General features: G+C 34.3%; 1 pseudogene; it reads left to right on the top strand.

The window, feature by feature from the left end:
* LOC114035983 overlaps window positions 1–15386 on the top strand; it is a 65440-nt pseudogene that overhangs the window by 47649 nt on the left and 2405 nt on the right.

Raw genomic sequence — 15386 nt, 5'->3', positions numbered from 1 at the left:
AAGGGCTAAGGAAAAAAATCACAAAAACATCTTAGATTCTATACTACTTCATGGGATTATATCATTTAAAATTGGAAGATACTTTAACAATTATTTAATCCAGTTGACTCATTTTATAGCTGAGAAAACCAAAGAAGTAGAGAGACCGTCTATCCATCCCTTTATGTAGCAGATATTTATTAAACACCTTCTATATACCAGAAAACCAATTTAGCAACATTTATTGACCACTTAGTATATACCAGATAATCTTCTAGTTGCTAAGAAAACAAACAAAATGATATACTTCAGCCTTCATAGTATATCTGAGAAGACAATATGTGTGTATATATCTATGTACATATGTATGTATGTATATATATGTATGTATGTATTATGTGTATACACATGTCTACATATATAGGTATGTGTATGTATGTGTGCACACATGTAAATATTTACATATATACACACATATATACACACATAAAATCGCATCTTGTTTAAATATATTAAATTAATAAATATTCAATACATTATATTTACACATATTTAAGCTAGACCTACGATTTCATCACTGTAGTGGAACTCATGGTAAAGAAATTTCTCTATCATTTTATGTTGGCATCTTCTCTGTAGTCTTTAAGAATTGCCTCCTGCTCTGTGAAACTAAATGTTTTTCCCAGGGCCACACATCCAGTGTGAGTCAGAGGCAGAATCTGAATTCTGGTCTTCCTGAGTGAGACCTGATCTCTATTCGCTATGCCACACTTTATCATTATTTATTTAATATCACTATTTTTTTTACTTTATCTATCTGCTAAAGAAGCATTATAGCTATATTTCTCCCTTCTCCCCTTCATTCACACTCTCTCCAAGCCAAACTTGTTTAATACCTTGAGATCTTCCTATCTTCTACTGTACATTTCTGCATATCTTATTCCTTGGGTATACTTCTCTCATATTTGATGAAATATTTTCATCTTTGAATTACCTGGGCTTTGTTCTATAGAGAAATAATAGTTATTTTAATAATTTAATTTAATCAAATAAAATTGACTTCAAGTAATTTATAGCCTTAGGGCCTCAGCCAAGGGAGACCACTCTGTTTTGTGACACCATGATCAAAATTAAGCTAGACTAGTCTAGAAATGCCTGTTCATAGAGACCTATTCAAATCTTTCTTCTTTCAAATCAAGATCAGAATCTATACCAAAAATGGAGCATATGATTACATGTTTTGAACTGAATTTTGTTTTTTTATAACATTGGTGTAACTTATTTTCCCATCCATTTAAGTTTTTTTTAAGTAAAAAGTAAATTTTTTCACTTTACTTTCAAAACTGTCCCAGTTGTTTATGTTTCCTTCTGAGTTTATTTATGCACTCTTCTATTCATCTAAAATATTTCAATGGCCATCTTTTTTACATTAATTTTAATAACCCCCAAGCCTCTGATTGAAATGTAAGAAACCAAAAAAAAGAAAGAAAAAAGAAACTTTATAGTGATTAATCATAGTCAAGCAAAATGAATCTACACAGAGTCCATGTCTAAAAATGGTCCTTGTTATTTCTTTCATTTTGCATAAGTATTCATGTAGTCTTTGTAGAAAATTCAATGAAGATAGAGAAAACACCAAATTGTCCTGTAAGGATCCGCTATAAATTTGTTAAATAATTTGAATTCAGTCTTCACTATTGTAAGACAATATTTTTACACTTCCTTAGTTGACTTACTAAGCCATTCATCACAATAACTTTGACAAAGTTTTTCATCTTTATTCAAACCTCTACTATCTCCCCATCTCCTTGACTCAGCTGACAATCTTGTCCCATATTTCAGTGGGAAAAAAAGGCTATTTGCTGAGAGCTTCTTGTTTTAATCTTTCTCACTGCACATCACCAACATGTGTTCTGTCACTATCAAAGCCTCTACTCCTATTTCACATGAAGAGGTAGATCTCTTTTCCAAGCCAAATAGCTCTACATACACAAGAGATCCTATTCCATACTACATTGTATAATAGATTATTCCCTCTATCATCCCTACTGTCTTACTTATCTTCAATTTCCCCCAGCTACTTCACTACTGTTTTCAAATGTGCCTATGTCTTCCCCAATCTCAAAAAAAGTCACTTGATCCACCCCTTTCCTTTAGTTATCATCCCATTTCTCTCCTTTTTGTGTGCAAAACTCTTTAAGAAGGCTGTAAAAATAGATAACCTCTGCTTTTTCTCCTAGGTGATGGGCTCACCCATAAAATGAAAGTGAATAGCCAAATGGATTAGAAACCAGAATCCAACAATATGTTATTTACAAAACACTTGGAACAGAAAGACACACACAGAGTTAAAATAAAGGACTGGAACAGAATCTTAAATGTTTCTACCAAACTAAAAAAAAAAGCAGGGGTTGCAATCATGCTCTCAAACAAAGCAAAAGCAAAAATAGACCTAGTTAAAAGAGATAATTAGGAAAACTACATTTTACTAAAGGATACCATGGACAATAAAGTAATATAAAAAAATTTATAGCAAGTTTCTCTGCTGAAGTTCTCATTTCTCAAATATATACTGAGTATAGAACTGAGATAATTTTTTTTCTGGTGAGGAAATTGGGGTTAAGTGACTTGTCTTGAGTCGCACAGTTAGTAAGTGTTATATGTCCAAGGCCGAACTGAGGCCTGAACTCAGGTCCTTCTGACTCCAGGGCAGGTGCTCTATCCATGAACTGAGACAATTTTATAAAAAATAATCTATTCCCAAATTTATAAATAATCAAAGGTTATGAACAGACAGTTTTCAGATGAATAAGTCAAAGTTATCATAATCATAAGAAAAAATTATCTAAATCACTGCTGATTAGAGAATGGTAAACTAAAAGAAGTCTTATGTACCTACTCATACATATAAAAAATGACAAATACTGGAGGGGAAGAGGGAAAAAATAGGTACAATAATGAGCTACTGATGGAATAGTGAACTATTCTAATCATTCTGGAGGACAACTTGAAACTAGACCCAAAGAGCTATGTTGTTGTTGCTGTTCTTCAGTTATTTCAGTTGTGTCTGACTCTTTGTGACTCCATTTTAGGTTTTCCTGGTAAAGATACTGCAATGGTTTTCCATTTCCTTCTCTAGCTCATTTTACAGATAAGGAACTGAGGCAAAGAGAGTTAAGTGACTTTCCCAAGATCACAAAGGTAGTAATTGCCTTAGACTGGACTCAAATTCATAAAGGTGAGTCTTCCTGATTCCAAGCCCAGTGCTCTATGCACTGTGCCACCTAGCTGTACCTCCTCCCCAGAGCTATAAAACTGTGAATACCCTTTGACCTAACAATCTCACTGCTAGATCTATATTGCAAAGACAGCAGAGAAAAAAATAAAAGGGAATACATGCACAAAAATATTTATAGAAGTTCTTTTTGTGGTGGTAAAGAATTGGAAAAGGAGGGGATGCTCATCAATTGGGCAGTGGCTGTACAAGTTGTGGCATATGATTTTGATATAGTATTATTATACAGTGGGAACTGATGATGGGAAGTAGTTTCAGGAAAAGAAAAAAAAGACAAGACCTATAGGAAGTGATGCAAAATGAAGAGAGAAGAACAGAGAAGAACATTGTGCAAAGCAATAGAAATGATATGATGATCAACTATGAAAAATTTGGTTACTCTGATCAACACAAAAATCCAATGGATTCATAATAAAAAATGCTATCCACCTTTAGAGAGAGAACTAATGAACTCTGAGCACAAATCAAAGTTTAATTTTCTTACTTTATTTTTTCTTGCTTCTTAATTCTCTTCAGTCTGGCTTTTTTCATTCAAATGAAACTGCCTCTCCAAAGTTACCAATGATCTCAATTACCAAATCTAGTGACCTTTTTCTCAGTCTTCATCTTCTTGACCTCTCTGTAGCATTTGACACCTTCCATCATCTTCTTGGTATCCTTATCACTATATGTTCATGATACTGCTCTATCCTTCCTATTAATCTAATTATCTATCTTGACCTAGATGTCCCGTAATCATCTTAAAATCAACATATCTCAAACATATGCTCTACTCCACCCCAAACTCTTCTCACTTCTTAACTTTCCTATTACTGTGGAAGGGATTACCGCCTTTCCAGTCACCCAGGCTCACAAGTTAGGTGTCATCTTTGACTCCACACTCTCACTCACTTCACATATCAAATCAATTATTGGTCCTATTGTTTCTACTTTTGTAACATTTCTCAGACGCACTCCCTTCTCTCCTCTGACAAAGCTACCACCCTGGTACAGGCCACCTCTTGCCTGGGCTATTGCAATAGTTGGTCTGTCTGCCAAAAAGAGTGTCCTTGCTCCATACACTACTCAGATATTAAAGTGTTCTTCCTAAAGCACATTGCCCCTAAAGATATCTCTCCAGTCCCCAACTCAGTAAATTCCAGAAGTACTCTAATATCTCCAGGGTAGGTTATAAAATTCTCTGTTTATTTTTCAAAATCCTTTAAAACCCATCTTCTCTCTGCATCTTTCTATTCAATTTATACCTTACCCTCTACCAACTGTCTAATCAAATAACATGGCCTTATTTTTATTCCTCACACAACACATTCTATCTCCAGACTCTGGACATTTTCCCTTACTATTCTGTATGCCTAGAGAATTCTCTCCCTCCTCATCTCTGTCTACTGGCTTCCCTAGCATCCTTTAAAACCTAGCTAATATTCCATCTTCTACAATAATTTTTTCTTGATCCCTTCAATGCTAGTTCATTAATTAATTGTTAATTGTCTCCAATGTATCCTATATATATATATATATATATATATATAAGTTGTTTTCATATTATCTCCTTTATTAGACTGAGCTCCTTGAGAGCAAACACTTTTTTTTTGCCTTTCTTAGTAACCCCAGTGTCTAGCACAGTGTCTGTCACAGGTGCTTAGTAAATGTTTATTGACCTGCTTTGTTTTTTGGAGTCACTTCTTTTGGGGAATTTCTAAATGTGCGGTTTGTTTTTACTACTGGTCAGTGTTTTCTCTGCTTTGTTGTTGTTCAGTCATCCAGTCCTTTCTGACTCTATATGACCCTGTGGACTAAAGCATGCCAAAACTAAAGCATGGAATGTCCATGGGATTTTCTTGACAAAGATACTGGAATAGTTTGCTATTTCTTTCTCCAGTGGTTAAAGGCAAAGAGAGGTTAGGTGACTTGCCCAGGTTCACATAACTAGTAAGTGTCTGAAATCAAATTTCAAATTGGGTCTTCCTGATTCCAAGCCCACCACTCAATTCACTGAGTCACCTAGGTGCCTGGCTTTGCTTTACTCATTTCTTTGTTCTAAGGCCAGGCACTGCTCCATGGTTTGTTTCTTGATGGGGTAGTCAGTTTTGCCTCATCTCATCCAGTTTCCATGATGACTTCTACCTCCCAGTTATTCTCCCACACTCCATGTCTTTGAATTTTGAAATGCTGGATTCTAAGGGGCTGATATAGTATGTCAGGAAGGAGCTTTAGGGCACTAAATGTCCCTAGGCATAGATTTTCTAGGTCTGAGTACTTCAGCATCACAATGGACCTGCTCACTAGTGCTCCCATGCGCTTCTAAGGTTCTTACTCTTAGGTTTTTTGACTACTGTGGACAGTTTTATGGAAGACATCCTCTCTTGCTACCTTTTGACGCAGATCCTTTAGGTTAGATGTGTCTCCCATAGATATCTTCTAATGCTGGGAGGTTATCCAGTGCTTATGCTATCTTTGCAAGTAGATTTCTTTCCTATTTCCTCTATGAATCTGGCTAGCATTTTTATGCAAATCTGGGGTGGAAAAATTTGATTTCTCATTGGCTTTCTTCACCATTATTCATTTGGGTGCAGACTTTACAGTTTTGTTTTGGGGTTTTTTTTTGGAATATGTATAAGGGAACATGATAGTCAACCTCCCATTCAGATAGACACGTTGATGGGATATCCTCTTCCATCAATTTCTAATTTCTAGTCATCTTCTTTCTCCCCTTCAGTAAAGCCTTCTCTTGTTAAAAGAAGAAGAGGAAGAAAGTAAAAGAAAAAAGAGGAAGAAGAGGAAGAAGATTTAATCATGTAATTTAAATTTTTTTAGTTAACAAGGATTTTTTTAATTAACCTGTCCTCCCCTCTGTGCCCCCACCCAAGCTCCAAAAAATAAAGTCCTCAATATTTAGATACACAGTCCAATAAAACACATTCTCTCATTTAACCATGACTGAAAATGTATGTCTCTTTCTACCCAAAGTTATAGGCCTGAACCATTTGGAAGAGTTGACAGAAAAAGATATTTCCTCCTGTTTCACCCAGTAAAGATTCCCTTAACCAGAGGTAAAATAGAGCCTCTTGAGATATAAATAACTCTTGAGTAGGCATCAGGATATCTGGCTCAGAACTAAAATAACTTTATGATTTTAGGTATCATTTGATCTCTTTGTCTCATGCACCCTGTCTATAAAGTGAGTGGGTTTTTTTAAGGTCCTTCTAGTTTCATGGCTTTATGATTCTTTGTGGACTTGCTAAACTAAGACAAAAAAAAACAAAACAAAACAAAACAAAACCCACCCTGAATTTGAATGTCCTGTAAAGAATAATGTTCCCAAGTTCTTCTACTATAACAGAATCTTTTTATGTACTCACAGGTTCAGAACTGTAAGAAATTTGAATGATCATCTCCTATAAGCTCTTCATTTTATAGATGATGAACCTAACTTCAGTCAGGCAATTTGAATTGCTTGAGGACACAGATGATTAATGACAGGGCAGGGAATCTGGACTTCAAATAAATAACTCTACTCTCTGTTACCTCATTCATGCCTTTAATAAAACAGAAAGATGGTGGGGCAATATTATGCAATACCCACCCCATCTCTCATTTTAGATTGTAGAATCATATTTAGAGCCAGAAGGCAACATAGAGTTCATGGAGTCCAATGATCTTGTTTTACAAATGAGGAAACTGAGGCATGGAGAAGTTATTTGTCTAAGATCACACAGCTAGCAAGTAATAGAAATGATATTCTAATCAAATTCTTATCCCTCCATAACAAGTGTTCTTTCCATTCTATCAAAAAGCATGCAGGAACTTTACTGAATTTATGGACTTTAGTAACTAGAAGGAATATTAGAGATCATCAAATTCTGTACTTTTCTTTTTATAACTAAGAACACTATGATTCAGAGAAGTTATACGGCTTACCAAAGGTCACATAGCTAGTTAGTTGCCAAAATGGAATTCGAAAACAGGTTTTATATATTACTAATTCTCCTGCTATTTCTTCCACAGCTGGTTAACTTTGCCACAAAAAAGCTGAGTATGATTTTATTCAATTAAAGATGAAATGAATGCACTAATAAATCACTTCAATCCCTAGGAGTTTGATCTGGGAATGCAGAACAAGATACTTTGAAGCAAAATTTAGGCTGCTGTTGTTGGTGCTGCTGCTTCTGTGTGTGTGTATGTGTGTATGTGCCTGTCTGTATATCTGTCTATGTCTGTGTCTCTGTGTCTGTGTCTGTCTCTGGCTCCGTGTGAGTTCATTTGGTCCTAATTTGTGACCCAGCCATAAAAGAATCTGTGATGAATAAATTTCTTTATTAATGGAAATCAGTAACTACTTTGTACCTTAACAGTCTTAGAGAGTTTCTTAGTGAGACTTAACAATCTTAGACATTTGAGAGACTGAGCTACACATGATCACATAATCCCTGTTTGTCAGAAAAAGGAATTACTTCTAGATTTACCTAGTGAAAGTGGTTCACTATGCACTATAACTCGATGCCTCAGGAATATTCACTCATATAATAATAGGTAACATTTAATATTATGTTTTAAGGTTTGCAAAGCACTTTACACATATTATCACTTTTACTCTCACAACCCTGGGATGTAGGTAGTATCATCATCTTTTTAAGAATAAGGCCAATGAGACAGATATTAAGAACTTGCTGAAGATCACACATCTGTTAAATACCTGAGGTCAAATTTAACTCAGGTCTTCCTGACTACAGGTCCAGTACTACTCCATCAATTGCAGCAACAACTAACTACATCATTCTCTCTCTGTCTCTTCTTTTTGTCTCTGTCTCTCTGTATTTCTGTCTGTCTGTCTATCTGTCTCCTTCTCTCTCTCTCTCTGTCTCTCTCTCTCACAGACATACATACATATATCAAATAAGGATTTTGGGAACCAATTTCTGCTTACAGATAGAAGTTTTCAGTGTATAACTTTGTAAGTGTCTGGGAAATATAGCTACCAGCAAACAATATTGTTTTTCTATCCTGGGAAGCACCGAGAGCCAATATCAAATTATTAACAGGGCATTGATACAATAGCATAAGCATTTGTTGATGAAAGATTTGGGTATTTCAGTTTTCAGGGAAAAGATGCTAAATAAGTTAGTTAATCAATTAGAGTCAAGTAAAGGAAAACAAAGAGAGGAAACAGGAGCTGTATTATGGGACTAGAGGCCAGGGTATTGAGGCAGGTTTCCTCCTCAGCCACCGACTCTTCCTATCCCAATATTTAAATGGGGCATGCAACTGGTATAGACTCAATCTGACTGAACTTTTCAATTTGGGATAGCTAAGTGCTTTAACTCCTGCTGTTTCCTCCCACTCCATCCCCCTTTCATAACCTTCACCCCCCCATATGGAAGACTGATGCCAAAGTTTTTTTTCCCCCTGTTTTTTTAAGCTTGTTCACAATTCTTGATTTAATTAGTGCTTTATTCAATAAAAAAAAAAGATTGAACTAAGTTTCTTGTTTTTTTTGTTTCATTATTTAAAAGGGAAAGGAAAACAGAAAGTGAATAGTGATGATATGTTTCTTAGCAAGATAAAAAGGAAAAATATTCAAAGCTTAGTTCAAGCTGCCAGGCTTCTACCCTTGTTAGGAGTTTTGATATAAGAGAAAGAACTTTAATAATTTTTAATGTATTGAATTATATAATCAACCTGATAGAAGTAGAGATGGTCTGGGAAGAAACTGACTTGCTGGGTTATTATATCTTACTCACCCTCACAACTTCTTTGGAGGGTTGGAGCTGAGAATGATGACTTTGGAGGGGAAAAAAAGAATGTTTGTACCCAGATGGTAACATAGACATTATAAGAGTGAGAGCCAGAATAGGGAGAGATTTCACTCTTTTTTTTTTTTGCTTTTACCTTTATCCATCAAAACCAGACAGTAAAGAGTTAACTAAACACTAAAAGTAAGATAAAATGTGACCTGCTATATAATGGTAAGAGGATTTTCAAGTCATAAAAATGCAGTTTTTCAAATTCTAAAACACAACACTTTGGATCATGAAATATACAAAAAGGTAACACACCATACAGGAAAATCTCAATCATATGATTTTTTTTGAAATTTGGAATGCATTATTTCCAATAGGAACAATTGTGTAAAAATTGTTAGTTTTCTGGAATACCTCACAAAATGTGACATTGCCATGTTGTCAAAATATCATGAATTTATAATGAAAAAATAGAGAAAGTAATATTGTTGCAAGACCAATTATTAAAGAAATTAGGAAAATAAAATTGAATAGTTACTAATCATTTCTTTTAACATGCTTTATGTATTCACATGAAGTTTTGTATTCTTTTTGTTTCAGTTTTACTATGCTTATTCCCTTAATTTATTTTTTCCTGTTTTATTGTTATAGCAGTATTTTTAGTACTATATCAAATAATAGTGGTGATAATGAAGATCTTTCCTTTACCACTCATCTTACTGGAGAGCCCTCTAAAACTTTACTTATAAGGTTGGCTCTTGGCTATAAATAGGGCAGCTAGGTGGCACACTAGATAGAGTGTTGGTCCTGGAGTCATGCATACTTATCTTCCAGAGTTCACATTGGGCATCAGACACTTACTAGCTTTGTGACCCTAGGTAAGTCACTTAACCCTCTTTACCTCATTTCCTCATCTGTGAAATAGTATAATTGCAACCTAGTTATAATACATCATTTTATAAGATGTGAAATCCACTTTGCTAATATTTTATCTAATGTTTTAGAGTTGATATTGGTTAGTAATTGGTACTTAATTTTATTAGATTTTCCCCTGGTTGAATTATTAAGATCATATTTTATCACAATAGGTATTTGATAGTATTCCTTTGGAGAAGTGAAGGGAAGGAAAGGTGAGGGGAAAGGAGAGAAGGGGAAAGAAGGAATAAAATAAAGAAAAAAGAAAAAAGATTTATTTTCTTAAGACAAGTAGACAATAGGTTAAAAGGAGAAACTATAGTACTTTTCTTTTTTTATATTAATTAGGGGAGTGGAATGGTCTTTCTTACATATTTTCTATTTAAAGACATTTTCTAAATATTGGCTTAGATTCTAATGAAATGTATTCCCTTTTTATAGAGGGTTTTCACTCACTACTGGTCCTCATACAATGATTAAATGCCCACTTTTGATGACTACTGTAAGAAAAGATTACTCCAGATACAGATTGAATTGAATAGCTGTTGAAGTTCTTTCTAACTTTGAAATTCTGTGATTCTATTACACGTTGGCTATTCAACTACTTTTGACCACCACCTACATGTGATGAGTCATGTGAGGACAAATGATACAAGCAAAGTGAATCAAGAATACATTGCTGGGACAATCATGAGCAAGAATTTCGTGACCTTAAGGGCAAAGGTGGTATTTTTTACCTAAAGGGATACATAAGAGAAAGAAATTTGGAAAGCAAAAGGCTATTTAAGGAGATGATAGTACAGAAAAGAATTTAGATTTCTGGATCACAGCTTAAAATAAAAGAATAATGGGATCATGACCAGTGATTAAATGTTTCTAATGAAAAATGTATAAAATGTTGGTGTTTATTTTGGTGTTGGTGAGAACAAACTTTCAGGAGTCTTGAGAATCTGAAATGAAATGAAAGAGAATGAAAGAGGAAGGAAAGTGGCACCTGTATCTTGTAAGTTACATAACATAAATGCAAGTAATATTAATTTGTAGGAGATAATATTTCAGAAGAAAACAAGGAGTAAAATTAATGAATTCATATGTGTCTTTGTAAACATATGAATATAACTATAGTAGCAGTAACCATAGTAGCAGTTGCAATAGTATTCATAGTCATCGTTATCATCATAGTAGTAATAAACATAGGAAGCCTTAAAATTTGCAAAACATTTTGCACACATTATCACATTCAAGAATTACAACAAGCCTGATATTAGTACTGCTCATTTTATAGTTGAGGGAAATAAAATTCCAAGGTTTAGTCACTTATCCTTGATGACACACAAAATGATTCTTAGGGGCAGAATTTGGACACAGACCTTCCTCAGTATATAACCTTATGCTTCATACTTTTGAAATAAACAGAATAATCAATTTGATGGTAGGATACAAATTCAACTAAACAATAACCATTTATAATTTTTGAGATGGGATTTATGACAAAAATATGACTGTGTCTATACATAACATTCTAAAGGAAGAAGGAAATAAAAGGGAATGGAATTTTCATTTTATGTTAAGAAAACAGAGTCATTTAAAGAAATTCTATGCCTAAAGAATAGGAAAATAGGGAAATCATTTGGGTAACTATCAACGACAGAAGAAACAGAAATGCCATCATGGCAGGTATACAGAGAACATCTAGACAGAGATAGTAAATGACTATATATTTGAAGGACAGGCACAGACATGTGACAAAGTAAAACTTCAGTCATTCAAATTGTTACCAAACATCTCTTTTTGTCAAAAGTGGAGTTATGTATCTGATTTAATACCTGATTTGCCTTACTGATTATTTCCATCCTTGAAATGTAGAAAATGATGAGAAGATCTAAGAAGGGACCCCATTCTTCTTAACAATGAGAAAGTGGTTGCTGAAGTAGAGCTGATTAAAAGTTTGAGAGCATGTTACTCTTTTCTAGGTATAAATTTCTCTGATATCTTTCATACTACTTCTCTTGTGAAATTCTTCAATGGTGAAATATTGCAGTCTACTCACTCCTACCATCTGACTCTGTATGCTGTTTGGCAAACACTGAACTTTAATTCTTTGGAGACTGAAGTATTCCATGACTCACAACCATAAGCATTCCTATAAAAAAAAGATTGTTGTTAAAAATATGATTTTTGAGTAAGAGAGAAATATGGCATAATTAAATATACTCTATAATTTGCCAAAAGCAATATAGTAAACTCTCTCCTATATTTAATGACTAATTCATTGACCATGTTCAATGTCTGTTCAAGATGCATTTACTCTTGGTACAATTCTATGAGTTTTGTTTTAGTTGTTGTTGTTGTTGTTGTTCTAGTTTGTTTTGCTTTTACCCAACTTCATGTTATAGTCTAGACAATAGGAATTCTTCATCCACTTGGTTTATTCTATGTAAATAAATAATTCAAATTCTGTCAGGCATTTTAGATCTTATTAAGAATTTTTTCAATGTTTATATGCTTGCTGCAATCAGCACAATGTCATCCCCAAAAAGGAAATTACCATCTAAAAGGAAGATTGAGATATTTGTACTCCAAATGATAAAACAACTATAAACTTAGTATTAAAAACATTTTATTGAAAATGGATTAAGTGTCATCTTTGCTGTTCTCTGCTTGATTCAGGCATCATATATAGTGTCCAGTTCTGGGCATTTTTGAAAAATCATTTACAACTTGGTTCAAGTTTTTAAGAGCTTTGCCAAAATAATGAGAGGACTTAGGCATCATGCCTCCTATTCACAAGAACAAGTAAAATTTGGTCTCTAGGGAATAAAAACAAAAAAAGGGAAGTGACTGAGCCAAGATGGTGGAGTGAAATTATGCTTCCCTTAGCACCATAGCACACAACAACAACCTAGAAGAGAAAACAGACTGAATTCTTAATGGGAAAGCAAAAACATGTCAAAGTGTGTCATTGCACTAGCCCAGAGCAGCTTAAGAATACAAACAGAAAGGTATACAGAGTCTAGGACAGGACTGTTCAGGATCAAAATTTAGCAGTTACAGTAGCAGTAGGGAACATTACCACAGCCAAGGATGGCAAAGGGGGAAGAGAATGAACACCAGTGCAGGAAGCACCAAGGCAGAAAAAGAACCCACAGGACCCCCAACTAGCACTTGGAGCAATAATAGGTACAATCTGGCAATTTTGACACCCATTACTCATTTCTATGTCACAGATCCAGGACAGAGAGGAGTGACTGTGAGCAAGAGAGGAACTCAGGTAAGCACTAAGCACAGTACATATTTTCAAAACTTAGGTGGCACTGACCCCGGGAACAGATCAGTGACTGATCTTTGGCTGAGAACATAAGCCTGTAGCAGAATAAGCATGACCAGAGACCAAGATGAAATGGTAACTAGAAATTCAGTCACTCTGAACCTGCAGAAACTCCAAGTGAGTTAACAGTGACTGAGAGCAGTAGCAGTTGACTGCTCAATTATACACATGCCAAAGGACCCCATTGCAGATCTCAAACATGGGAGAAGTGAAAATACCTCTCCTCAGATCACACTACTTTGAAAGTACTGAAAATTTGCAGACCCCCAGACTCAGTTGTGAAAGCAGCAGAAGGGCTTAAAAAGAGAGAAGTTCAAGCCAGACATCACCCTTGCTTTCCCAGGTGTAAAAATAACACAGCACTAACATAAAATCAAAAATCAAGAAGTAGGCTGGAACAATGAGAAATTAAAAAAATGCAAAAATAAAGAGATTCCATGGTGACAGAGAAGTTCAAGAATCAAACACAGAAGAAGACAATGACTTGAAAACATCTTTAAGCAAAGCCTCAAAGAAAAATATAGAGTAGACACAAGCACAATAAGAATTATTAGATGTCTTAAGAGAGGAAATATTTAAAAAAAATTTTTAAAAAGGATAAAAATCTTACTGAAGAAAACAACACTATGAAAATTAGAATTGCCAAATGGAAGTCAATGACTCCATGATATAACAAGAAATAGTAAAACAAAAGTTAAAAGACTGAAAAAAATAGAAGAAAATATGAAATATTTCATAAGAAAAACAATTGAATTAAAAACAGATTGAGGGGAGATGACTTAATATCCATAAGTATGGCTAAAGCCCATGAACAAAAAAAGAGACTACACATCATATTTCAAGAAATTACAGAAGGAAATACTGAGATATCTTAGAACCAGAGGGCAAAATAGAAACTAAGTCTCTTAGTTACCTCCTGAAAGAAACCCCAAAAAGGTAACTCTTGGAATATTATAGCCAAAATCCAGAGCTCCTAGGTCAAGGAAAAAGTACTGCAAGCAAACAGAAGAAAAAAAAACAATTCAAGTATTGTAGAATGACAGTCAGGATCATACAAAATTTAGCATCCCCCATAATAAAGGAATGGAAAGCTTAGAATAATATGATAATCTGAAAAGCAAAGGATCTAGGCTTACAACCAAGACTACCCAGCAAAACTAAGCCTAATAAACATTTAGTTAAAAAAAAAGAACAGAGATGAAAAGAAAATTTGACATTGTAACACAGGATTCAAGAAAAGCATAAAAAAGGCAAACGAGTGAAAATTTATAATGCACTAAAGGTTTAATTGTTTATAATATTATAGGAGGAGCTGATACATGCACCCCTCAGAACTTTATTATAATTAGGGATCTTGGAGTCTATTTAGACAGAGCAACTGGGTGTGATTCTATTATGCTTGTATTATCTAAAAAGAAGAATAGGAAAATGGAGAAAAGGCATACCCTAGGAGAGGGGAGAAAGGATAAGGAAGAATGGGGAAAAATATTTCATATAAATGACATATTCATTGAAGAGTTTATACAATGGAGAGGGCAGTGGGGGAAAGAAAGCAATAGTTGTACCTCACTCTCATCTGAGCTGGTTCAAGGAGCATAAAATAAACATCCATAGTTGGATAAAGAATCTCATTTTGCCATACAGGGAAGCAAGAAGAAGTGACTAAAAGGGGGTAGTGATAAGAGAGAGAGTAGATTAAAGGAGGCAGTGATTAGAAGCAAAACATTTTCAAGGAGAGGACAAGGTAAAAAAAGAACAGTATAAGTATATGAGAATAGAATGGAGGAAAATACCTAGTTAGCAACTATAACTGTGCATGTGATTGAGATTATATAACCATAAAATGGAAGAGGGTAGCAGAATGGATTAGAAAATGATATCCAACAATTTGATATTTAAATTAATGAAAGGATTAAAATGGAATCCATCACCTGAAGTAAAAAAGACAGGGTTAACAGTAAAGATGTAATACAAAGCAAAAGCAAAAATTGATCTAATTAAAAGAGATAAAGGTAAAACTACATTTTGCTAAAAGGCACCATATTCAATAAATGAGTATCAATACTGAACATGTATGTACCAAACATCATGGATTTTAAGTTCTTAAAGGAAAAATTAAATAAATTAAAGG

The sequence above is a fragment of the Vombatus ursinus genome, unplaced genomic scaffold, assembly GCF_900497805.2.
Source record: "Vombatus ursinus unplaced genomic scaffold, bare-nosed wombat genome assembly UNPS02009573.1, whole genome shotgun sequence".
NCBI lineage: Eukaryota > Metazoa > Chordata > Mammalia > Diprotodontia > Vombatidae > Vombatus > Vombatus ursinus.
The sequence above is the reverse complement of the archived record's forward strand: the minus strand, read 5'-3'. Positions and strand labels throughout refer to the sequence as shown.